Source organism: Sorex araneus, chromosome 11 (assembly GCF_027595985.1).
Source record: "Sorex araneus isolate mSorAra2 chromosome 11, mSorAra2.pri, whole genome shotgun sequence".
Classification (NCBI taxonomy): domain Eukaryota; kingdom Metazoa; phylum Chordata; class Mammalia; order Eulipotyphla; family Soricidae; genus Sorex; species Sorex araneus.
Genome location: NC_073312.1, coordinates 2,461,420 through 2,487,658, shown reverse-complemented (window position 1 = coordinate 2,487,658; position 26,239 = coordinate 2,461,420).

The following is a 26,239-nucleotide window of genomic DNA, read 5'->3' as shown; positions in this document are numbered from 1 at the left end:
TAGCTTCATGATGAAGCTTCCAAGTCTATTCCCCAATGGAGAAAATCATACGCCAAATGCTCCAAAACCCAGCAACGAGATTCCATCGATCACCGAATTCTTGTTTAACTTGATTTTTAAAAATGTATTTCAAGGAAAATCGCAGCGATGACCTGATCGTGTCTGTGAGACTCTGAGGTGCACGGACCCCTTTCTGAAGTTGTGCAGTGAAGCGGCCCAGAGGCTGGGGGGTCCCTCATCTCCAGAGCTGGTGAGAGACGGTCCCTCGAGCCCAGATTCAAGCCAGGCCCCGCGTGGCACCGGGTGGCCTCCTCGGCGGAAGCGCCCTCACCCCCCTCCCGCCACGTGCCTTTGGCTTCCCGGCAAGTGTCCCAGCTGCATGTCAAATGACTGCCTGTTGTTTGCACGTTGCAGCTTTGAGCACCCGGGGCTTGCCAGGTTCCTGGAACTGGAAGTTCATTCTGGAGGCTTGATTAGATTTAGGTTCGGTGCCCTTGGCAGTGAGCCCGCAGTTGCGACCCACAATGCCATAGCTGTCCGCGTTCCAAGACGCTGCCCTCGCGGGCTGCGTGCTAGCCCCATCACAGGGCCCCTCGGCAACCGTTGACCCCAAAGCTTCACGTCCACGATCCAAAAGATGCTCATTCCTCGAATCGGCGGCTCCCTGGGGCTTGCGAGCGGTGATCGCTCATTCTCTCTCTTGCTATCACCCCAGCTGGCCCTCTTCTGGAAGGGAACTGTGCCTCAGCAACCAGGCTGGTCTGATGGCTCAAAAATATCTGAGTTTAGATTCAACAGAGAAGAAGCCAGGCGTTCTGGTGAGCAACGAGGCCGGAGAATGCTCCGGACCCGAAACCGGGCCAGCAACACCGGGGATCCGGACAGAGGAGGTGCAGCCACCACACCTTCTCCAGATGGAGCCCCGGCGACACTGAGCAGCAACTAACACGGCTCCAGGATGCGGGACTGGGACACATCCGAACTGCGAGGCCGCATTCTAAAAACTGAAAACATACAATCTTTTAATGGAAAACGAATTATCAAATGCTTCTTTAGTAGGGCTGTCTTTCTTGGGGGAAACTCCAACAACAATAGTGAGTTTTGTGTTGAAATATGGAACATAATCAAGGTAAAGAGAAAATGAAGTGAAATTCATCAGTTATACAGTTGGGGGTGGGGGGCGGGGGCGGGGGGTATACTGGAGATTTTGGTGGTGGAATATGGGCACTGGTGAAGGGATGGTGTTTGAATATTGTATAACTGAGACATAAACCTGAGAACTTTGTAACTTTCCACATGGTGATAAAATAAAAATTAAAAAAAAAAAGAAAATGCAAAAAAAAAATATCTGAGTTTATCCGAGAGCGTTTGAGATGGTGTCATTTTCCTGGTCACTGAATGGGCTTGCGTCCGTCGTCCTTGGCCTGGGCCTGGCTGCAGCCTGATGAGACCGTTGTGAGCTGGAGACAGGTGGAGACAGACGCGTCGGCCTCCAGAACCCGCAGGACCTCATCACTGGCCCGGCCTCCGCTGACACGCTCAGACTCTTACTGGTCAACACCCTCTAGCACAAAACTGGCTTTAGACTGAGGGGAGAAGAGCTCGTGTTGTCCGTCAGCTACTCTGCACTGGGGGTCTCGGGCTCTGACCCTCATGACTGGCGCTTACTGGGGGCCCCTGCCCCTTAGCCTCTTGGGAACCTCCCAGTGACCCAGTTTCCACTGAATTCACCTCACTTCTGCATCGCTGCCAATAGCGACCCCCAAAGTTGGATCCCTGAGCAGTATTGGATACCATTGGCTGGTCCTTTCTCCTCTGCTGCAAGGAGCTAAGGTTTACTGAGCTGCACCCATCACAGTGCTCCCGAGGCACCCCCCTTCCTCTGTGTTTATCTTTAACTCCTCTGTGCTCTGCTTTCCCCGTCTGTGAATCGCCTATATCCCCAAATCGGGCCCTGTGACTCGCAAAGTCAGATTCTTCAAGGGCCCTGGGTTCTGCAGAGGCAAGTGAAGTATTGCTTTTCTCTGCCCGTTATGTCCCTTGCACAGCTGACCCCAGAGCGATGCCCTTTTTGTACAGACACAGGACCACAGCCCTGATGCACTTCCCTAGAGACGCACGTTAGGGACAGTCACGCGGGAGCTGCCGTCGGTGGCCCCAACTACGCTGCGAGGACACGAGGTGACATCAAGGCCATTCTTGGCCCAGCCAAGGCAGGCAGCTCGCTGCTTTGGCTAGAGGCTGCAGGGTCAGGGGGTGCTGCTAACCCGGTGGGGCTTGTACCTGGACAGATCAGAATGTCTGGACCGTGTGTGCTTGTCCCCCTCTCTCAGTGGGAAATCCCAGGACTGGGGCCGGGGGATGCACCAGGCATCAGGGCAGGGGTGGAGGGTCTCGTGAGGAACCACAGATGGTTCTAGAAGAGATCATTCCCCTCCCCCTCCCTCGTCCAGCTCGGAGCTCGTTTCTTCTCTGCCCACTTGCTTGCAGAGCTGCCATTGGGACACTTCGCTGAACCACCGCTGGGTGCAGCCGCGTCTGAACAGCCATAGTTTAGGGGAGAAAAGTGAGATTTTAGGTGCGAAGGTTGGGCTGAGAGAAGGAGCCGCCTCAGGCCTCCTCCGTGTCGCTGCCCCACGAGCCCTTCACATCCCAAAGCCCGGCCGGGCTGTCCACCCACAGCGGGGTGGGGTCCAGTCAGGGCGGAAAGCGAGGGAAAGTGGGTGTGTCCCACCAGCACCCCGTCGGCTGCGTGCAGGCGGGTTGGGGTCACCTCTGTCAAAACCCACACGGGCTTCGAGGCGGGGAGGGGCCGAGCGGGCTCTTAGCCAATCGCCGGGCAGAACCAACTTCCTGGGACTCCAGGAGGCGCCACGTGCGCCCCAAGATGCGTCTCCCGGAGCGCCGGGGACAGGCGCCTCCCAGGGACACGTGGAGGCGGACGTCCCGGCCACGGAGCGGCGCGGAGAGGCCTGTTGTGGTTGGTTATTACTGATCACATGTAACAGCGTGTAAAGTCTCCTGCTGTTTGGAGATTCTTGCGCTAAGCAGGTTAATTAAACCTTAATTTGAATCTCCCAGCTTATGTGGGTCTGGCCTTAAAATCATCCCACCTAATTCTCGGGCTCCGTGTGCGTCAGTGAAGGCAGGCGAGGCAGGGAGGTAAGGCGTTCTCTGTGCCTGAGTCATTAAATCGGCTTAATCTAATTAGCGGGTTGTGAAACAGTCGAGGGGGTTTGATGGACGTGTCACCTCAGGAAACGGGTCTGTTTTAAAATATTATTTTTCTTTGCGAACCCCCAGCTGCAGTGTTCGGGGTGGAGGGCGGTTCATGAGAGAATTGAATTAGCTGATACCATGGCAGGAATCCCACACACGCGTGTTTGGTCTCAGGCGCTAGATCCTGATCGGGGGTCCCGGACCCGGGCCCGGGAGATACAGGCCCACTCCAGCCTGGCTAAATTTAGGACTGAAAACATCTGGAGATTTGCCATCTTCCAAAATCCTTCGTCACCAGCCTCCTGGCTGCCCTCGGGCTCTCCTGCCAGTGCTCCTCATGCTGACCCGGATTTCAGGCTTTGCCCCCCTCCTCACCTTTGCAATCGCAAACATACATCAATCCCGGGCCTCCGATGAGCCTGTGGGGAAACTCTCAGCCTCTGCTCCGGACGTGGAAAGGGCGTGTGTGGGACTCCCCCAAGCCCGACCACTCACTGTCCCCCATCTTTGCTGACGGCCAGGCCGCACACGCGCTGCGTGGAGCCGGGGCCCAGGGTGGCTCTGTGTGCCCGCAACCTGCCTTGGGGCTGTACGGGGCCAAGCGCTGGCGCTGGCACCCCGCCCGTGCCCCTGGCGCTCACGGCTGCTGCCCAGACCAGAAGCGTCTCCAGCCAGGGAGCGGCTGGGTCAGGAGCTGCGGCGAGGCCTGGAAGCGGCGTGTCCGGGTGGGTGAACTTGAGGAAAGCGTGTCTTGGCCTTGCTCAGACGCGATATGCTAAACCCGTGTAAAGAGAGACAGTCGGTAAACCGGGTGGGGGCGGCGAGGGCCGAACCACGCAGGGGGCAGTGTCTGAGGCCAAGGGAGGCCGCAGCAGAAACTCGCCGAAGAAGGGGGCGCCTGCCCTCCCCAGAGAGGGTCTCTGAAGAAACCACTTGGTGCTCTGCCCGCTGCACGCCCACCTAGCTCTGCCCGGCCCCTCGTCCATGCAGATGTGTGGAGGAGCCCCCCGGATCCTGGGTTTGGAAGGCAGATAGGGACGGGGCTGTGCAGAGAACCCCCCACCGGCCCGGGCTGTGCAAGGGGCAGGGGGCGCCTGGGGCGTCTGGTCACCAGGTGCTCTGGGCTCCGCCTCTGTGGCACGGCCTGCGGGGCATCAGCCCGGGCATGGGCAGGAGTGGCCACGCGGATGCCTGAGGGAGGGTCGGAGCCTCAGCTGCCGGGCACGTGCTCTGCAGGACACGCTCAGGCGGCCACGGGCGGCTGCCGAAGGGCTGGGCTCCCCACCGGCACGTGCAGGGCTGGCGCTGCTGCAGTCTGAGGGCACAGGCCCTGCTCCGGGAGCCCACCGGGACCTGCCGTCCACGGTCCGCTGGCTGGGTGGTGAGCCCTTTATGTGCCGCTGGGCTGCGCTGGGCTGTTCTGGGCTGTTCTGGACTCTTCCGGGCTGTTCTGGGCTACTCTGGGTTGTTCTGGGCTACTCTGGGTTGTTCTGGGCTGTTCTGGACTGTTCTGGGTTGTTCTGGGCTGTTCTGGACTCTTCTGAGCTGTTCTGGGTTGTTCTGGATTGTTCTGGGCTGTTCTGTTCTGGGCTGTGCTGGGCTGTTCTGGGCTGTTCTTGGCTGTTCTGGGCTGTTCTTGGCTGTTCTGGGCTGTTCTGGACTGTTCTGGACTGTTCTTGGCTGTTCTGGGCTGTTCTGGACTCTTCTGAGCTGTTCTGGGTTGTTCTGGATTGTTCTGGGCTGTTCTGTTCTGGGCTGTTCTGGGCTGTTCTGGGTTGTTCTGGGCTGTGCTGGGCTGTTCTGGGCTGTGCTGGGCTGTTCTGGGCTGCGGGGCGTCTCCCCAGGGACTCTGCCCTAGGCCGTCCCACTGGTCTCAGCATTTCTCAGCCCGGCTGCTGCAGCCCCTGCCTGGGCCTGTGAGCTCCCTCCTGCCCCCGCACAGGTCCTGCGGGTGGACACTCTAAACGGGGCCCTGGGGCCGCCTGGCCCACCTGGCGCGGGTGGGATCAGCCCCTCCTAGTCTCAGGGGCTCTGGGCTCGACCCATCGGGGCCCCAGCCCCACCTGGAAGCACCTTGCTGCACTATCGCCCCTCCGGCCCTGGACCTGGAGCTGAGGCCTCTCAGCTCAGGCCGGGGTCCCGCTGCCCCCAGCCCCCGAGGGTCTCTGTTCTCCGCTGCTCCCCTGCCTGGGACCTGAAGGACAGGCGGGAAGCCCAGCACTACCAGGGCCCGTCCAGGGGAGCAGGATGAGGCCGGCCAGGCCGCGTGTGTGCTCAGTCCCCGTCTCCGACACCCCCAGTCAGCCTGCCTGAGGACACCCCGCTGCTCCGCCCGCCCCCACAGCCTGGGCCTCTGCCCGAGAGCGGACCCAGCATCCACCTTGGGAGCACCCGGGGGAGAGCCCAGCACGCACCCCTGGGAGCACTGGAGAGAGTCCAGCATATGCCCTTGGGAGCACTGGAGAGAGATCCCAGCACGCACCCTTGGGAGAGACCACCAACACGAGCCCCTGGAAGCACCATCAGGAGCTTTAGGGAGCACTCAAGAGAGAGCCCAGCAGGGCACATGCCCTCGGGGCAGAAGAGGCTAGTGTGGAGAAACTCAGCAGGGCAGCGGGTGAGGTGGTGGGCACGGTCTGGAAGAGGGGCCGGCCCCCGAGTGGCCCATCCTGTGTCCAGCCCATGCTGCCCTTGCTGCCCCCCAGCCCGGCTGCCCCCCAGCTTGTGCGTCCTTCCCGGGCGTGGGAGCACCAGGGTCCCCACGCCGTGGGGCTGCCCGCCTGCTCGGTGAGGTGGTGGCACTGCAGTGGCCAGGGGCCTGTCCCTCTGTGCCCTCTCCCTGCAGTGCGTGGACGCGGGGCGGCCGCGCTGCTGTCACTCGGGGATGGGACGCGTGTGCGAGCATCTGCGTTGGGGTGGCCTCGCGCCTGGCTGGGTGAAAAGGCTTCTTCACTGAAGGGAAACTGAGTCCATCAAGGAGCTCCTGCCCTCCCCCCACCCAACCCCACCCTGCCCCCACCCGACCCACCCCTGCCCCACCCTGGCCCCACCCTGGCCCCACCCGACCCACCTGACCAACCCTGCCCCCACCTGACCCCACCCTGGCCCCACCCTGGCCCCACCCGACCCCCCATCCCCCCATCTTCTCCTCGCACCAGCACCCAAACTGCCCGGAAGGAAGGAGTGGCTGAGGGAGCGGGACAGGAGGCCGTGTCCAGGCTCCCCCTGCCCGGCGCCCCCACAGCCGAGGCGCGAGCCCAAGGGGAAGGACGAGGCGTGTGCTGGACAGGAGGTGGACACTGAGAGCGCCAACAGGCTCGCTGGCCGCGGGAGAGACGGGTCCCCGCAGGCTGGGAGCGGCCGGAGCCCCGTGCCTGGGCCAGTGACCCACCTGTGGGCAGCCCGCGGCCGGCTTGCGGTGGGGCCTCGCCACCTGGGCCGGCTGGGCGGTGAGCGGCCCCCGAGGGCTCCGTCTGTCGCCACACGAGTCGCGCTGGGGCGGGCGCTTCCGTCGGAAACTTGTCTCCAGAGGCCTTAGCCGTTTCAGACAGAGCACTGGGCTGGAGTCACACCCGGCAGCCCACATGCCCGAGGTCGCCCGGAGAGACGCGTGTGAAGGCCTGTGTGCCTGGCACCCGCTCTCCCTCCCTCTCGGACCCTGGGCCCAGTCCAAGGCAGGAGGAGGGCCAGGGACGGGCACTCGGTGGGGGGCCGAGAGCACGGCCTTCGGGGGTCACCCCACCCTGTCCTGGGGAGGACTGAGCCTTCCCCTAAGGAAATGACGGGGACCCCGGGCGAGGCCCTGAGCCCGCAGGAAGCCCCTGGCTCCGGCCTGGTCTCACTGTGCCAGGAGGGCTGAGAACACACGGGAAGGCCCAAGGCCCTGGGGCAGACGGACCTGCCTGCCTCCAGCCTGGCGAGTGCCCCGGGCCCGTCTGGGAGCCTCCCGTGCCGCTGTCTGTCTCCGCAGCCGTGACGGCCACGCGCCAGGCGGCAGAGGCCCGCGTGGGCGCACCCCGGGCCAGGTGGCTGCGGCCCAAGGCGGCTCCCGGCTCAGAGCCTGCTCGGAGCGCCAGCATCTCTGTGGCGCCCGCTGGCGAGCCCGGCTCCTCTCCCCGGGAACTGGCTCCCGGTCTGGGTTCTGTGCGCCTTTGGCCCTGCCTGTGCAGGAGAGCCCGGGCCTGGCGCTGCAGAAGCAGGAGGACAGGCCGGCAGGCCCGGCCCAGCACTGGCCTCAGGGCCCCGCTGCAGCCTGAGCCCAGGCCGTCACCTCCGGGGCGAGCGGCTGGCAAGGCTGGGCCCGGCGAGGCCTGTGCCTGGTGCCTTGGCCCGAGCTGCACCCACTGGCTCAGTCTCGACGCGGCAGAGAGGGGGGTCACTGAGGGTCACTGCCAGCGGCCGGGCTGTCCTCGGGCGGGGCTTCGGGTCATCAGCAGAGTGGCGTCCCGAGCGCCAGGCCCAGGGGAAGGACTCGGCCTCTGCCCTGAGCACTGACTGTGGGAATATCCGGATCCTCGAGAGACCACCTCGGGGTCCGCCGTTTGCTCCTCACTGCACGGGGGCTGAGGTACAGCAGCTCCCTGGGAGCTCCGCAGGGCACGCCTGGGAGTGCTCGGGGCCAGTCTGCTCACTTCCGGAAGGTTCCAGCGGGGATTATCCCTCTGGCACAGGGCCAGCCTCCCGGGAAACAGTCCTGGGACTTCACACAAGCGTGAGGCCGGGCCTGCCCGGGTCCCAGCCCGCAGCCCCGCCCCTGGCACCCGAGCCAGGAACACAGAACCAGGGGCCGAGAGCTCGCACGGGAGCAGGGCGCTCCCCTGCTCACGCCCGCCCAGGCTCAGGCCCGGCCCCTCGGGTGGACAGACCCCTGAGCACTGCCGGTGGACACAAGGGCAGGAAAAGCAAAGCAAAGATGCGCCCCAAGGCCCAGTGGACGAGACGCGTGCGGTGCGACCCCACGCCTGCTGTGCCGCTGGTGACAAGGGGGGTGGCGGCAGACACAGGACAGCCCCCCTCGCACCACAGGGCCCTGAGCACTTTCTGGGTGTGTCCTGGAGGCCTGCGGCTCTGGAGTGGCCTGGGGCCCCCAGCCGGGGTGTTCTGGCTTCGCATCCACTGACCTGTGCTGAACTGGTCCTGGGGGGCTGAGAATCGCCGGCAGGACTTCAGGGTCCTCCCCACCCCTGAATAAAGAGTCCTGATGTGGGCAGAACCGGGCTGCCCAGACACACAGGGTAGCACAGCCCAGATGTGGGCAGAACCGGGCTGCCCACATACACAGTGTAGTACGGCCCAGATGTGGGCAGGACTCGGCTGCCCACATACACAGTGGACTGCGGCCCAGCTGAGGGGCAGGTGGAGTCTCTGAGTCGCCTGGACTCCGGCGAGGCTGAAGGTCAAGTGGGAGAGAAAGGACAAACGCGGGCGGACTCAGAGCACCAAAGCACCAGATCGAGGGGCAGCCTGTGGGCAAGGCACGGAAACGCCTCTGACGCCAGTGCTGAGCGGGGGTCCGGGGAGGGGCCTCTGGGGTGCGGGGCTCTGGCCCTGGAGGTGGGCCTGCAGCCTAACCTCGAACCCCACCATGCCCGTCTCCTCTGACCCGGCAGTTCCCACGGGTGTGAGCCCCGAGACTCTCCTGGGGTCGCAGGGCCGAGGGGTGAGGGGCCGAGACATGCGGCCACGTGCTCTCCTCCCCCCCCCCCCACGCCCTCTCTGGGCTCCTGGGCTCCCGCGGCGCGAGGTCGGCCATGCCCGGGGCCCGCTCTGGCCGAGCAGGCAGGCAGGCACCAGACGCCGCGGCTCCGAGCACTGTTGGTCTCCAGCCCAGCCCGGGAGCGAGGCCGTCAGCTCCCTGCCGCCTTCCCAGGGGAAGGAGCCGGGCTCGCCGGTCACCTGCGCCCCGTGTCGGCCCCGTAACTACTGGCTGCGGATCAGCGCCGGCCTCTGTGGAAAGGCTCCCTCGGGGCTCTGGGGCTCGGGAGCAAGGCGGGCCGGAGTCCACCGGGCAGCGTCTGCTTCCAGGCCGACCGTCGGGCACTCTGGGCCAGGCCCGTGCAAAGCTGTGTCACCAGGCCCGGCCCTGCCGCTGGCTCGCGGGGGCGGGAGAGGGCCCCGGCCTGGTGTCTGCGCCCCGGCGGCGTCTGCGTGTGACGCTGCATCCGGCCGTGAGGGCGTCTCGGGAGGAATGCTTTTAGCTGCCTCCCACTTCTCCTCCCGGGAAGACACGGAGACGAACAAAACGTAGGCGGGGGTGGCCCCAGGCCAGACGGGTTCGCCCGGGTGGAAACGTCCCGAGACAGAGAAGGGCCGTGGACAGTCATCTGGGCAATGTCCAGGGGGCACCGGCTCTCCTGGGCCCGGAAGTGTGTGGCCCCTTCACTTCTCATACTTGAAAGTGATGCAAGCCAGAGGGGGTGGGCGGGCGTCTGGGTGTGCTGGGGGGCTGGGGCTGTCTGCCTCCAGCGCTGTCCGCCGGCCCTCCGAGCCGTGGAGGCGTCTGTCAGTGGCCCCGGGAAAGTCTGAGGCACGGAATCCCTTCCAGAAGTTTCCGTGGTGGCTGGGGTCACTCGGCGACCAGGCGGCGCGGGGAGCTCACGCTGCTGTGAGTAGGGCGCTGGTCTACCACGCCGGAACCGGAAACCCGTGTGAGACAAGGAACAAAGCTGGTTCCATCCAAGTGTGTGTGCACGAGCTGGGAGGGGGGTGCCCCTGGACAGGCCCCGCGCCGAGTGTGGGCTGAGTCAGTGCGTCCCACCGAGGGTGTGGGCTGTGTCAGTGCGTCCCCCCGAGAGTGTGGGCTGTGTCAGTGCGTCCCCCGAGGGTGTGGGCTGTGTCAGTGCGTCCCAAGCAGGGGGGCTGGCCCTGACCACCCGGGCTGCCCGCTGGAGGGGGAGTAGCAGGTTCCGGACTTGTAAGCGGCCAATCTCATTCGGTCCCCGCCGTGCTCATGGTCCCCAGAGCTCCACCAAAGGTCCAGAACTGATTCCCGAGCACAGAGCCAGGAGTCAGCCCTCAACACTGCCAATGGTGGCAAAAATATATATATAATCGGGTGGGGGGTTTATCTCTCAGACACAGCCGTTGGCGACCACGAAGGGAAGAAGCTGGAGCCAGCCGAGAAGGAGCAGGGTTAGCCGAGGGGCAGGTGCCCGGAAACACGGAAACAAGGAAAGTCTTGGTTTCCCTCACCGTCACCGAGCCAGAGCGGCTCTGGGCCGGACAGGCCTGCTATAGGCACCGGCTCCCTCCCCAACAGTGCCGCGGGAGAGACCCCCGGAGGTGAGCCCACCGCCAGGCAAGGCCTGGACACTGTGTCTCTCTGTCATGGCCCCATCCGTGCCAGGCCCGTCCCTCCCGGCTGCCCAGCCCCGCCTCCGCCCGGCCACCTAGAGCAGCGCGGGACCCGTAGAGGCGCCGAGAGGGCGGAGCGAAGAGGAGCAAGGCCCGAGGGACGGACGCTAGAGGCCGAGCCAGCCGGCCCCTCCTGGGCGAGCGCCCACCGAGCCCTCCTAGGGCCGCGCCCTCGGCCCCTGATGCACTCAGCGTGGGGCGTCCGTCCTCTCGGGCTCAGGCTTGCTCTGCCCACTCCCACCGGGGCCCGCTGGCCTGGCCCTGGGCTCTCGGCAGCCAGGGGGCAGTGCCTGTCCCAGCCCTGCCGGCCCCTCAGCCTCTCGCCACCCCCCAGGGGGCCTCTCCAGTCCCCAGCAGGGTCCTCGCCCGTGAGCTCATGCTCCGCCTCGCCCTGCCCTCCCTGGTGACAGGCCTGGGGCCGCAGGGCAGGGCCTGCTTGGAGGTGCCTGGCGGTGGAGGGCAGGGAGGGAGCCGGCAGGTCAGTGCTCCCCCTCCCTCCTCCCTGCTCTGTCTGTCCCACCCCCCTCCCATCCCCCTCCCCCCACTGTGCCCACCACGGGCCCTAAATATCTGCAGGGTCCCCTTGTTCCCTCTTCAGCCCCCGAAGGTGACCCTCACCTGGCATGACGGCCCCTGCCTGGGGCAAGCCGGAATCAAGGACCCCACAGACTTGGCACCCGCCGGGCTGCTGTCCCGCCCCCGTCCCCCCGCTGTTCCCACAGGTACCCGCTCCCCGTAAGCGGCTTCCTGCTGCAGCACCCAGGCCCGGCTGAGCCCGGAGCACTGGACCCGCTCACTCTGCATCCAGGACACACGCCTGAGGGCCGCGGTGTCACCGGTGGCTGTGGGGAGGCCCATGTATCAGGGGAGGCCGGGGGAGGCCCGTGTACTAGGGGAGGCCGGGGGAGTCCCGTGTATTAGGGAGGCTGGGGGAGGCCCCATGTATTAGGGAGGCTGGAGGAGGCCCCGTGTATTAGGGAGGCTGGGGGAGGCCCCGTGTATTAGGGGAGGCCGGGGGAGGCCCGAGTATCAGGGGAGGCCGGGGGAGGGCCCGTGTATCAGGGGAGGCTGGGGGAGGGCCCGTGTATTAGGGGAGGCCGTGGGAGGCCCGTGTATTAGGGGAGGCCGGGGGAGGGCCCGTGTATCAGGGGAGGCCGGGGGAGGGCCCGTGTATCAGGGGAGGCCGGGGGAGGCCCGTGTATTAGGGGAGGCCGGGGAAGGGCCTGTGGATTAGGGAGGCTGGGGGAGGTCCGAGTATCAGGGGAGGCCGGGGGAGGCCCGTGTATCAGGGGAGGCCGGGGAAGGGCCTGTGGATTAGGGAGGCCGGGGGCACCAGGAAGGAGGTGGGGACAGCCGGGAGCTCCCGGGGGAGTCTGAGGAAGGCCCAGAGGAGTGAGTGAAGGGAGGCAGGAGGGAATGGGGGTGCCCAGGGCAGGCCCTCGGCTCCCCCAGCCCCGCCCTCGGGACAGGTGCCCCTTCCAGGAACCGCAAAGCCGAGGCGCGGCGCGGCCCCTCCAGCAGGCCCCGAGTGCTGCAGCCGTCACCCTGCCAGGGCCGACCTGCCCCGGGACTCAGCAGGAGCCTCGCCGGCGGCTACTCTCGCGCCCCCGAAACACCCCAGCACAGGCTGACCACGCAGGCCACCAGCCCTCCCGTCCCGGACACTGCTCAGGGCCTCGGAGAAGGCAGACGTCCCCGGGGCGGGTGTGGCCTGGAGGAGTGGGTTGGGGGGTGGGGGAGGTCGGGGCTGTGGGACCAGAGCTCAGGGCCGCGACCTGAGGCAGGGACACCCTCAGGGGCCGGGCCGGGCCGTGGGCGGCGCTGCAGTGGCACGAACAGGACACTGACTGGACACTGACCACACGGGCGTCTCCGTCCCACGCACGCCTGCTCCCTGTCCCTGCAGAACACGGGCGCTCGCTCCGGAGCATCGGCAGGGAGAGGCGGAGCCGCGCGGGAGGCCCCGGGGCCCGCAATGGCACCAGCCTGGGCCACACGGCCTGGCGTGATGGGTTGGGGGACGCGGTGTTCCCGAGTTCTCCTCAGCACCGGCTCTCCCCGTCTCCTCCCACGAGACCGCAGAGACGGGGACTGGGAGGCTTGACTCGGCAGAGAAGACAGACGGACAGACGGACAGACAGACACACAGATGGACAGACGGACAGACAGATGGACAGACAGACACACAGACAGACAGACAGACAGACGGACAGACAGACACACAGATGGACAGACGGACAGACAGACAGATGGACAGACAGACACACAGATGGACAGACGGACAGACAGACAGATGGACAGACAGACACACAGACAGACAGACAGACAGACGGACAGACAGACACACAGATGGACAGACGGACAGACAGACAGATGGACAGACAGACACAGACAGACAGACGGACAGACAGACAGACACACAGATGGACAGATGGACAGACGGACAGACAGACAGATGGACAGACAGACACACAGACGGACAGACAGACAGATGGACAGACAGACACACAGACAGACAGACAGACGGACAGACAGACACACAGATGGACAGACGGACAGACAGAAGGACAGACACACAGACAGAAGGACAGACACACAGACAGACAGACAGATGAACAGACAGACACACAGATGGACAGACACACAGACAGACAGACAGATGGACAGACAGACACACAGACAGACAGACAGACGGACAGACAGACACACAGATGGACAGACGGACAGACAGATGGACAGACGGACAGACAGACAGATGGACCGACAGACACACAGACGGACAGACAGACAGATGGACAGACAGACACACAGATGGACAGAAGGACAGACAGACACACAGACAGAAGGACAGACAGACACACAGACAGACAGAAGGACAGACAGACACACAGACAGACAGAAGGACAGACAGACACACAGACACACAGACAGACAGACGGACAGACAGAAGGACAGACAGACAGACAGAAGGACAGACAGAAGGACAGACAGGGGGCTTTGTTCCGTCTCTCTCGGGATCCTTCCTGTCAGCACCTGCCGACGCCTCTGCCGCTTCTCCGCCGTCTCCGTGTTAACCCCGGCGGGACGCGGGAAAGGCGTTTCCTTGCGAGATCACCGCGGGGATGTGGGGTGCCGGTTTGGGCTCTGATTTCCGTCTCTGTTCCCTAACAGTGGGATGAAATAACGGGTCACCTCTACGCTTTCTGCAGCTGGAAACTTTCCAGGATGGGCTAAAAATAAGTGATGGACGAAGGCGGGCTGGTGTGGGCTGGCTCGGGCTGGCGCGGGCTGAGCGGGGAGCCCCGGGGCCCGGCGGGGGAGGGGGCTGCTGGGTCTCCGACAGTGGAGCACGAGTGTGGCCTGCAGCCCCGTGGGCCGTGTGGGAATGTGGGACATGTGGGACTGTGGAGACTTCCCGGGCAGTGACGCTGTGGGGTGGGGGCCCCCGGGAAGCCCACAAGCGCCCCCTTCCCTGGCTCCACCCCCCTGAGCACTGGGCAGCAGAGCCCACACCGAGCAGCCCCGGGTCCGAGATGGGTGACAGGCCGGCCAGAGCTGAGGTGGGCCGAGGTCGAGGTGCCGACGGCCCCAGGCTCCCCGCGGAGGAGCAGAGCGGACGAGACCCCAGCGGCTGTGCGGGCCCCGACTGCCAACTCCACTCGGCTGTAAATCGCCCCCTGCCCCTCCTCACCCAGCCTGGTCCCACAGGCCTTCTCCCCAAACCAGCCAGGCCTATTTGTCATCGCTCGGACCCGGCCCCCGGCCCCTGGCAGCCATCTTTCATGGCACGGCGCGGGCTGACTCCCATCAATTGTCTGCCGCGACCGAGACATGTCCATAAACAATGTGGATATATTGGCCGGTCCCTTCCTGGGCACGTGTTGGTGCTCCCGGCCCCAGCGGGCACGGACCCCCCCCCCCGTCTCCTTCATGGCACCTGGCCCGACGGGGCCTCCCTGCCCCGGGGCTCGGCCCGGTTCCCAGCGAGCGGACGTCCCGTCCCAGGTGAGAGCCTCACTCTGGGTCCCGTGCCCTGGCGCCCGCTCGGCGACCTCCACCTCACTGCAAACAGCCGATTGTCTGCTGAGTCCCCGGGTCCCCAGAGGGCCGCGCCGTGCCCGGTGTCAAACACGGCCAGTTCCGATTCCCAAAGTTCCCTGTGGGGTTCCAGGCGGCCACCGGCAAACTCACTGGCGTTCTCACACTCGCGTGCCTGAGAGACGGCGCAGGGCGGGTTCCGGGGCGGCCCGTCTGCTGGCCCCTGTGGGGGACCTTCCCGGGGGTCTCCCCGGCACTGCCCGGGGTGGGAGAGCGTCTGTGAAGAGGCCGTGGGTCGGTCAGCCTGGCGAGAGGTGGTGAGCGGAGGAGGGGGTGCACCAGGGCTGCGGGGAGGGGGCGCTGGGGGGCCCTGCCCAGGCTCCGGAGCTGTGGCCCGTGCTCAGGGGTCCTCTTCGGGGGTCCCCCTGCCTCCCGGGCAGCCGCCCCTTCCCTGCTCCCGCCTCTCCTGTCCCCAGTGCCTGCTTCCGCCCGGCCTGCCCCCTGGACCTTCTTCTGTTCTGTTTTGCCCCCAGCGATGCCCAGGGGTCGGTCCTGGTTCTTCACTCCCGAGTCCCTCCCGTGGGCTCAGGGGACCGCAGGGGACGCCCGATGGAGCCCAGGCGGGCCGTGTGCAGGGCAGCACCTCCACGCGGCGCTGTCGGTCGGGCCTCCTCAGCCGCTCCCGCCCCGGGGCTCCCAGCCGGGTCTCCCTCTGGCCCGGCAGGAGGGCGGGTCGCCGGGGTGGTGCCGTGGGCCTGGTCTTGAGTGAGGTTCCCGTCTCCGGGGCGGGGCGGACTGTGGACACTTCGGAATCATGTATTTCCCAGACCCCTCGCGTTCCACACGGGGGCGGCTTGGGCTGGACCTGCGGCCGGTGGGTGACGGGTCTTGCCTGACCCTCGGACTCCGGGAACGGAGAGAGACACCGGGCGAGCCTGGCCGCTGTGTCGGCGATCAGTGCTGCTGGATTTTCTCGGTCCCCCTAAATGGGGCCAGAGGCCTGTCCGGGGCCCGCGTGGCCCTTCCGAGCCCGTGTCTGCAGCGTCCTCCCCCCCTACCCCCGCGCCCCGGGAAGCTGGCAGCCCGCCATCCCGGCACAGCCCCCGGCGAGCCCCACCCCTGCCCCCTCCCTCTGACCTCAGGCAGCTCCTGCTCCCACCCAGACCCCGCGCCCGCTGTCAGTCCCGCTGTCAGTCCCGCTGTCAGTCCCGGGCTCAGCAGCTGGGGCCCTGCACGGGCGGGGGAGGCAGGCCCGGCTCTGGGCCTCAGACCTCGAGCCCCGCTGGCCACCACCCCCGGCTGGAAGCGACTTTCCTCGGCCGGGAGCCCACGGACCAGGGTCCGAGCAGCCTGAGGGGTGCTGGCTTCTTCCCTGGCGACATTTCCCCAGCTCGAACCCTCCAGTGAAAGGCTCCGAGAGCCGCGGCCGCTCTCCTGAGCCCCCGCGGGGTGGGAGGACGGGGACGGAGGCTCCCAGGCCCCTGGGAAGGCAAGGCGCCCCGAACGTGACCCCCTGCTCTTAGGGAGGAGGCAGGACCCGACGCCTCCCGCCCCTCCCCCAGCACATCCTCCTGCTCAGGCCCTGGAAGCCAAGTGCCCCTGGGGCTCCCGCGGTGCCTCTGGCTTGAACCCGGATTCCTCTGCTGAGCTGGTTGGCTCCTGCACAGAGGCGCTGGGGAGGGGGCCAGGGGGCTCCCGACAGGAAGCCCAGACACAAGGGCCCTTTGTTCCAGCCATGCCAGAGCCCGCGGCGCAGCCACCTAAGCTCTCGGTCACATTCCAGCCGGAGAGCTGACCGGTGTGGGGATGCCTGGTCACCGAGGGAGGGGCGGGGTGGAGGGAGAGAGAGCAGGAGTGGAGAGACAGAGACAGAGACTCACAGAGAGACAATAACAGGGAGAAAGAGAGACACAGAGAGACAAAACACAGAGACAGAGACAGATGTGGGGGAGAGAGAGAAATGAGAGAGAGAAGGGGAGAGAGGAGAGGAGGGGAGGAGGAGAGAAGGGGAGAAGGGGAGAGAGGAGGGGAGGAGGAGAGAGAGGAGAGAGAGGAGAGGAGAGGAGGAGAGAAGGGGAGGAGGGGAGAGAGGAGAGGAGAGAGAGGAGAGAAGGAAAGAGAGGAGAGAAGGGGAGAAGGAGAGAGAGGAGAGGAGGGGAGGAGGAGAGAAGGGGAGAAGGGGAGAGAGGAGGGGAGGAGGAGAGAGAGGAGAGGAGGAGAGGAGAGGAGGAGAGAAGGGGAGGAGGGGAGAGAGGAGGGGAGGAGAGAGAAGAGAGGAGGAGAGGAGGGGAGGAGAGAGAGGGGAGGAGGAGAGGAGAGGAGAAGGGGAGGAGGGGAGAGAGGAGGAGAGGAGAGAGGAGGAGAGGAGGGGAGGAGAGGAGGAGAGGAGAGAGAGAGGAGAGGAGGGGAGGAGGGGAGAGAGGAGAAGAGGAGAGAGGGGAGGAGGAGAGGAGGGGAGGAGAGAGAAGAGAGGAGGGGAGGAGGGGAGAGAGGAGGAGAGGAGGGGAGGAGAGAGAAGAGAGGAGGGGACAAGAGAGAAGAGAGGAGGAGAGAGGAGGAGGGGAGGAGAGAGAGAGAACAGAGGGCTGAGCAGGCAGCCGAGCCCCCGAGGCGGCAGCCGCTCACGGGAAGCCCCGCGTAGCCCCGGGCGTGGTGGTGGCCCCCAGGCCGCTGCTCCCGGGGCCCCGGCAGTGCGTGGGGGTCTCTCCTGCCCTCGCAGTCGGGCCGGGCAGGGCGAGGCTCTGAGCAGGGTCGCCAGGCCGAGAGCTCTGGTGCTCACCTGCTCCCCTTGACGGAGGCGCCTCCCGCGCCTTCTAGCAGGTTCCAAAGGGCCCGGGAGAACCCCCAGCGCCCATTCCGGGAGTCCTGCTCTGAGCTTCTAAAGAGCTTTGGCCACCGACAGGGAAGCCGGAGAGACGGTGCAGAGGGCGTCACCCGCTCGCAAGCAGCGGCCTGGGTTCCGTCCCAGCACCACCGAGGGTCCCGGAGCACCACCAGGCATGGTCTGGGAGCACAGACCCAGGAGCAGTCCTGAGCACTGCCAGCTGTGGCCCCCAAACTATTTTTTTTAATTAAGAAAAAGTAGCCAATGCCTGCGTGGGCACTCTGGGCACCAGAGTCGACGAGCCGGCTTTCTCTTTGGGGGGGTTCTCATCGCTAAGTGCTCCTGGGACTCTTACCATTCTGTTGCTGTATTTCCCTTGTCATCCTTTCCCTCGAGGGGCGCCTGGCGGGGCTTCATTTCATCTCCTTGCTTGGTAATGAATACCCAGCCTTGTGCCTGCAGCCGAAGGGAGGCAGGCCGCGTTTCACAGAGACCCCCGCCGCGGGGAACCTGCACGAGCCCTCCTCCTAAGCCCGGGGACCCTCCCTCCCCCCAGGCACTCGGGACCCTCCCTCCCCCCAGGCACTCGAGACCCTCCCTCCCCCCCCCCCCCCCCCGCACTCGGGACCCTCACACCCGCCCAGGCACTCGGGACCCTCACACCCGCCCAGGTACTGGGGGAAACACCCCCCCCCAGGCACTCGGGACCCTCACGCCCGCCCAGGTACTGGGAAAAACTGACACCCCCCCAGGTACTCGGGAAACTCCCCCCCCCCAGGTACTCGGGAGACTCCCCCCAGGTACTCGGGAAACTCCCCCCCCCCAGGTACTCGGGAAACTCCCCCCAGGTACTCGGGAGACTCCCCCCCCAGGTACTTGGGAGACTCCCCCCCAGGTACTCGGGGATCCTTCACCCATCACCAGGTACTCCGGGACCCCCATCCCCACCCCCAGTCCCCGGCCCCCCTTCCTGCCCTCAGGTACTCGGGGTGGACGACAGCGTTCCCGGGTGTTTTTCCTGTGGAAACCTCCTCCTCGGGCATGTTGTGGGCACACGCGTGTCCACTGCCCTCCCGGCCCAGGGCACCTTGCTGTGCAGGCCGCCTGCCTGGCCCCTCTGGGTCTCTGCTCAGCCCCAGGACCCGGGCCAGCACCGGCACCTGGTGCAGCGGGAGGCGGGTCCTCCCCCCCTCCCCTCGCGGGCCTGGAGCCCCCGGGCTGCCCATCCGGGGGGCTGACTGGCCACGCCGAGGCCCCCTGGCCCTTCCGCAGAGCCCCCCCCCCCCGCCCTGCCCTGGGCAGGAGTGGGCCCTGAACCTGAGAAGCGACCAGCGCGCGTGGGAATGACTCCCTGGCCCCCACCCCCACTGCGGACGCCCCAAGGCCCGCGGCGGCTGGCGACCACCCCGGCTGGCAGCGCCCGCCCCCTGTGCCCGGGGGCCGTCCCAAAGGCCCTCTCGGACCGAGCCTGGCCCTCCTGTCTCCACAGCAGGCTCCGTCTCGTCCAGAAGGACAGACTGACATCTGGGGGCTGTGTTCGTTGGCTGCTCAGGGTTTACTCCCACCTCTGTGCTCGGGACCACCCCTGGTGGGGCTCGGTGGGGGGGTGGGGGTCTCGGTGATGAAGTCTGTGGCAGACCAGCCTTCAGTCTCCGCGTCCTCTCGAACCCTGCTGTGCTTGGCTGCTTAGGGCGACCCCCAAGTGCGTGCTCAGGGTTTTCTTCCGGGCTGGGCTCAGGGAGCCGTGCCGGAGGGCTCGGGGGGGGGGGGGGGCGATCACACCCAGGCGCCCTGCTGGGTGCCCCTTCACTCCCGCCCTCAGGGAAACGGCTTCTACCTGCCTGGCAGAACCCAGGAGGAGGCGGAACCCGTGTAGCGTCTCCGTGTGGGAAATAAAGGCGAGAGGCGGCGGGACCCGAGCTTCCCTGTCCGGCAGGAAGCAGGCGGCCGGGGCCCCATTGGGAAGGTGCTGGGGGCCTCCTGTTTGGGGGAACAGGTGTCCCTCCCCGGGGTTTCTGCAGCCCCACCTGCTGTTCGCTAGAGGGAGAGTCAGGGACGGAGGCACCGGAAATGTGCGGGCGGCTGGGCCCTGGCTTCTGGGGCCCGGCCCGGCCCCCTGCTCTGTCTCTCGGGGGCTGGGGGTGCTTGGGAGGGGGCAGAGTGGACAGGGCCACCGCCGGACACTGAGCCAGGAGCGCGTCCGCCCGGGGGTGCCAGCCTCTCCTGGGTGCGGGGCCGGGCAGGGGCCCCAGAGCTGTGCTCCTGCCCCCCCCCCGCCTGGACGAGTGAGTGCCCTCTCCGTCCCTGCAACCCCCCCCCCGTGCTCCCACGGCTCCCGGGTTCGGCCCTCTGGGGCCTGGCGGGAGTGAAAGAGCACTGGGCAGAGAGCTCAGCGCCCGGCTTGTGGTCAGCGCTGAGCCAGGGCTGCCGGTGTGGCCGCGACAGAAGCTGGCACTCTCGCGGCCGGGGCAGGGGCAGGCTTGGGGCGAGGGGGGGCCTGGGGTGGGCGGAGGGCGGGGCGGGCCCTGAGGATGCAGGTCGGGGGGTCGACCCTGTGGTGTCTGAATCCACCCAGCGCCGGGGAAGCGTCCCCTGCGCTTGGCCCCGCCCCCGTCCTCCTTCACAGACGCGCTTCGGCTTTTACTTTCCGTCCTTGGGCCCCATTGGGGGGGCTGGGATTGACCCCGGCCAGACAAGCTCCCGCCTCTGCCCAGTCCCGGTCCCCGGCCACGAGTCGTGGCGTCGAGACCACCTGCTGGACAGACCCAAACCGACGGTGAACTCTGCTCCGGTTGCTCACTTTGGGGATCGGGGCTCATGGCGGCTCCTGGGGGACCTTGTGGGGTGTGGGGGGATGGACCCTGGGCCGCCTGCGTGTAGGGCGAACGCCGTCCCCGCTGTGCTTTTGCTCTGGCCCCTAACTCCTTCCTGGCCCCCGGAGGCCTCCGTGCGTGCCCGGTGCCCAGACCGCCTCTCCGCTCGGACGCCGGCTGTTGGCACGGCGGCCGGCAGCTCTCCCCGCGGGGCTGCCGGGCCCAGGGCGGCCGGGGCTGGGTGGCTTCTCCCTCCGGGGTCTGGCCGCCAGGGCCGCGGGGTGGGGCTCGTGTCCAGGGGCCCCCGGTGGGGCTGGCCTGCGCTCGCGTGTCCCTCGGGCTCTCTGGGCGAGACCTGCGGGGCCGCGCCATGAGGGACGCGTGTTCGGAGCCGATGCCCGTCCCGGAGGGGCACGCGCAGCCTCGCCCGTGTCCCCACTTCTCCGGCGCAGGCTGGGGACGCGGCGTCCCTGGGAGGCAGCCCCGGGGGTGGCCGGGGCCGGCCCCGCTCCCTCCGCTCCTGCTCAGGGGCTTGTCCTGAAGTCTTCGTTGATGCCTGATTCCATTTCACACCCAAGCAAACCCGGACCCTCGGTGGGTCGGCAGAACGGAGAGGGAGCACTCGGGGAGCCGGGAGCTGGAGCGCCGAGCAGAGGGGCCGCGTCCCGCCTGCGCCAGCTGCTCTCACCCGGGCCCCGGGCGGGGGGGGGGGGGATGCAGAGACTCTCACTGCCCTTGGTGCCACCGGCCTCGGAGCCCGCTGTCTGCCCCCAAGGGCGGCGTGGGCAGGCGAGGGGCCCCAGACCTCAGGCCCGTGAGGCAAAGCCCCCCGAGAGAAGACCCCTCCGCTCCAGAAGGAGACTCCGGTCCCCTGACAGAAGGGCGGGAGCTGCGTCTGCCAAGGAGAAAAGGATGGAGAGAGAAGGGGGAGAGCACGGCGGCGTTTAGAATGGAAAAGAGGAGGGGAGGGGGGAGCTCCAGGGGGTGGAGAGGAGAGAGAGAGGGGGAGGGTGGGGGAGAGGGAGAAGAGGAAGGAAGAAGGAGGCACGGAGGAGGGAGGGAGAGAAAGAAGGTGGGAGGGAGAGAAAGAAGGCAGAAGGAGGAAGAGAAAGAAGGCGGAAGGAGGAAGAGAAAGAAGGCGGAAGGAGGGAGAGAAAGAAGGCGGAAGGAGGGAGAGAAAGAAGGTGGGGAGAAAGGGAAGAACGGAAGGAAGAGAGAGGGAAGGAAGTTTGAAGGAAGCGGGAAGGGAGGGAGGAGGAAAGGTCAAGGGGAGGGAGGACAGTGAGTGGCAGGCCAACGGGAGCGAGGCCCCACTGGAACGCAGTTTTGTGTCTGGTCTCCTGGTGGTGACACAGACTCTTCCCATGGCCGAACATCTCCCTTGGTAGGGAGCGGGGCTCAGTCCCACCGTCTCCCTGGGTCTCCACACGGCCTCCTGTGGTCTGTGGGGGCATCAGATGCTTCACCCATGCTCCTCCCTCAGAAAACTCTCAAGAGCCTTTGCTTGGACTCTAAAGCGTTGGGCCCAAGGGGGCCCGGCCCTGACGCCCTTCCCAACCCCCTTGGGACACTGACGTCCTCCAGGTTGTGATGGTGTCAGCGAGGAGCTGTGGGGAGTAGGGGGCTGTGGGAGTGAGGGGCCGTGGCCAGTAGGTGCTGTGGGGCTGAGTGATCATGGTCAGTCAGGCTCTATGGGGCTGAGGGACTGTGGGGGCTGAGGGACCCTGTTTTGAGGGGCCATGGTCAGTGAGACACTGTAGGCTGAGGGTCCAGGCTCTGAGTCCCAGTGCTCTGACCTGCAGAGAACACCATCTTCCCCTCAGGAAGCATCCATCTCCTCCTCAGGAAGCATCCATCTTCTCCTCAGGAAGTGTCCATCTCCTCCTCAGGAAGTGTCCATTACACCCTCAGCAAATGTCCATCTCTCCCTCAAGAAGTGTCCATTGTGCCCTCAGGATGTGTCTCCTGGGCTCTTGGCTAATTGCTCGCAAAAGGCATCCTTGTTCTATTACCTCAGTCTTAGCCTCATTTTGACTGGCTTTGCTTCTTAGGTGACACAACGGGAGAATCCCTCTGACGCGGCACTCCTAAGGGTCTCCAACCCGTCAAAGTCCCGGATAAGTACAGTAGCGTCGTGTGTGTGCCGCATGGACATCCATTTGGGCCCGATTCTTCACAAGACCACGAATGTGGTGGACACAACTTGGTCAGCGTGTCCGCCATCATCTGGGTGCTCCTCCTGCGAAGGGAGTCATGCCAGGGTGCAAGTCTCTGATGGTGTAAGGGAAAGAGACTGGCGGCGCGAGCCTCCATGGCCTTCGCTTGCCCTCGTGTGTCTCCACAAGTCTGTCACCGTCCCAGACACCCGGGCAGGGGACCCCCCGCCTCTGGGGGGAGGAAGGCCCCTTTCCCGTGGCTGGTCAGCGCCAGTGACCCCTGGTCAGGGGCCTGGGGACGGGGCCAGTCAGACCCACAGCCCCCCCCCACCCAGAGCTCGGCTGCTCGTCCCCTCTTGGGGTCCCCTTCGCAGCGTGCGGGGTGCGGGGCGCGAGGTGTGCGGGTCTCAGCTGCTGTTTCGCTGCGTTGTCTCCTTCCTTTGTCTCGTGCCAAGGGCACGAGGCCTGGTCCCCTGGGAGAGGACGGGACAGTTGGGCGGACCGTGTCTCTGCTGCGCTCCAGGCCTGCGGAAAGTCGTGTTGACCCTCATCCGCGATCCCCGTCGGCGACAGCACGCAGACTCTCTGCAGGCCGCTGGGCCAGGCTGAGGCGTTTGCCATCGTCAGTCAGATCAGTACAAGGAAGCAGGCCAGTCGAGGCCTCCTGTGACAGCCCTCCCAGCCTGCCTGTGGCACTTCCCGCCGGGAGCCGCCTCACCCACAGTGTCACAAAGTGCATAGGCGGCGCGCTTCATGACCCTGCCACCCCCTTTCCCTTTCAGAAACCCAGCTGGGAAAATCTGCTGAGGGGCCGCAGAGGTGGTGCAATGGGTAGGGCTCTGCCTTGCACGCAGTCAGCCCCCCTCCCCGCCTTGCATAGCACCCCCTGAGCTCTGCCAGGAGTGAGCCCTGAGCACAGTTGCGTGTGGCCCCCAAGCAGACAGAAGAATCTGCTGACAGTTGAGTGGCCCCTGGAGAATGGGCCCCAGCATCAGGGCCCGGACCCTCAGCCGGAGCCTGGCCGCAGGCGGGCAGTCCAGGGTGCACCGGGCGGCTGTGGGTGGGGGGCTGGCTGGCTGGCTGGCTGGGGTCCGCTGAAACTCTCCTGCCGTCCACTCCGGGAGTGCTGGAGATAAATGTCCTCCCTGGACCGACGGAGGCCACGGGCCCGGCGGGGAAGCCATAAATCACGGCGCTCTGACGCCTTTTGTTCCGGAGGCTGATTCGCAGGAAGCTGCGGCGCCGCGGGAGGCCCAGGCCGGCATGTCCGTTCTGGGGCGCCCTCTGGCTGGCCCGCTGCAGCCTGACGCGTGGGCACGCGGCGTGTCCAGCAGACACTGCCTCCCCCCATGCGGCGGCCTCCCGGGGCGGGAGAGGTCCCCTGGGTGGGGACAGCTGAGGCCCAGGCCAGCCTGGGGGACGCTCACTCCGGGACCCGCTCACGGGCGCGGGCGTTTCTCCAGCTGTCCTGGGGGGGGGGGCGGGGGCCGGGCCTGGCTCTTCTATTTGACTCCTCAAGGGTGCGGGTCAACGACGCGTTGGAGCATCCTCTCCTGCTTTCACCACGCCGAGGCGTTCAAGAACGCGGGCGGTAAAGTAATAAACTAAAATAGCTATTTTCAGCCAGGGACGCAGCCCCGGGCCGAAGGGGCACCGTGTCCACCCCGGCTCTTACGCGCAGGACACGGACCTGGACGTGTGCTTGTGGCTCTGCACGGTGTCCCCAGGCCCGTGGGCACACGGAGGGGCCCGCGAGGACCCATTGGCAGAAATTTCCTTTCTTTTTAATATTTTTGAAGTCTGTTTTATGATTCTGTTGACCCGCTATTAGTGGAGGCTTAGCTTTCAGCAAAGGTAATTAAATTATAAAATCACTGCTACAATCATCAAACTACTCATAAAATAAGAAATGAAAAAAAAAATACCCCGGAATAAAAATCTTGCGGCTTCTCTTCCTGCGATATTGCTCCCTGATGTTAATTACATTTAAATGGGCGAGTACTATTTTGGTATCATTCATACGCCTCCAAAAGTACTTCCCAGTTTATCGTACCTGTCAGTGTGGGCGCATCACAGGCTAATACTTTATTAAGAAAAAAATCATTAGGGAACTGCTGATCCCATTTAAGTACATTGGGCAGAATGTAAGACTAATTAAAAAGCATATTTTTACATTATTAATTTCTGAGTTTCACACTTAATGAATGTGAAATGACAGGGCTACTATTTTTACATCCAGGCTCTCTGGGCTTTCGAGCCGGGGGAATTCAATTCTGGGGATTTTTGCAAAGATGTGGCTTGAGAGATATGTTTTCAAAGAAAGCTAAGCTTTTTTAGCTCTGCTTTTTCCTGGGAAATCACAGCCAAGCACGGAACAGCCACTTAAAAAGAGTATTAAATAGACGTTATTTTTTTCATCACACTGCTATAAAAGTATTTTAGATGAGGTATAAAATATGGTTTTTAAATGATATTATGATTTGCAAACACTAAAAAATAATTGCAGTGCAGTTGAGAGAGAGAAAACATCTAATCTTTATTGTGTAAGACAATGTGATAAAATATTTTACAGCCCAAAGCTCATTTTGCATCTGGAAAATTGTGTAAACTGATGGAGAAAAAAATCTCATTAAAACTAAAGGTTATTTTTTTTAATATTCTCAGAACAAAGCAACACATTACCAACCATTCTCTCCTCTTTGCAGATTTGTGAAATCAGTCACAAATCCCAGCGCCAAACCCCCAGCAAAGAGCAGACCAGGACAAAGATGGACAGCGTCAGAAGGCCGAGCGAGGATGACGTGGGGTCTTCTGGGCGCGCGGCCCCTCTGCGGCTTCCCTGCAGGACGCGTTGTTCAGCCTTAGGTGTTACGTTACTTCGACTCCGCGGGCTGTGTGCCGGCATCCACGGCTGCAGGCTGCACACGCAACCCTTTTTCTTTCTTTCTTTTTTTTTTTTTAATAGAGCTTTGCGTGGAGGAGGAGAGGGGAAAATCCCTGCTTTCTCTTTTCTTTTTCCAACGTGCTTACAATTACCTCTCTGTATTTTTATTGTCTTTCTACAAACCACAAAACTCACACTGGAGGCAGGGCTTAACTGCGGAGGCTTTCCTCATGTAAATATTAGGAAATTGCATTTGTACAAACTGCAGGGCTTTGTAAATGGGGCTGGAGCGCCTCCAACACAAATTAATCAGGATAAAGTTGCTCTGTGTGGAACATGACCAGAGTTTATTTTCTTAAAGTATTAATTTGTCAACAGCTCGCTTGCTCGGCTGGGGCTCCCGCGGAGGGCCGAGAGGGAGCCACATGTGGAAGGGTTTCACCTGGTGACCAGCCCGGCTCCAGATTGCCCCGCGCCCAGGACGGGGCCGGGGCGGATTCTTCCGGAACCCTCTGAGGACGCGTCAACAGAGCTGCCAGCAGACACCTGGGCTGCGGAGGGCCGGCGTGGAGGGTGCCTCGAGGAACCAGGGCGGCGGGAGGCCCAGAGCAGCGCTCTGCTTGCAAAGGTTCCAGAAGGGAAGCACTTCCCGTCCCCGCTCTGCCTCTGTGTCCCTGGTAAAGTGCACGCATGCACGCACACAGTCTCACACACACACACACACACACACACACACACACACACACACGCACACACGCACACACGCTCGCTCACACACCCCAGAGCCCCTTCCCACGTCGCGCCTCCTCTCTCCCCAAGACATGTGGTCTTTCTTAATTCTATTCTGATTTTCTTAAAATATTTGAACCCGGTTGTGTTTCCGGGATGAAATGCTGTGTGTAACGACCTCTATTTTTCAGAGTTGCCAAAACAAATTAAGGGAAACATTCGG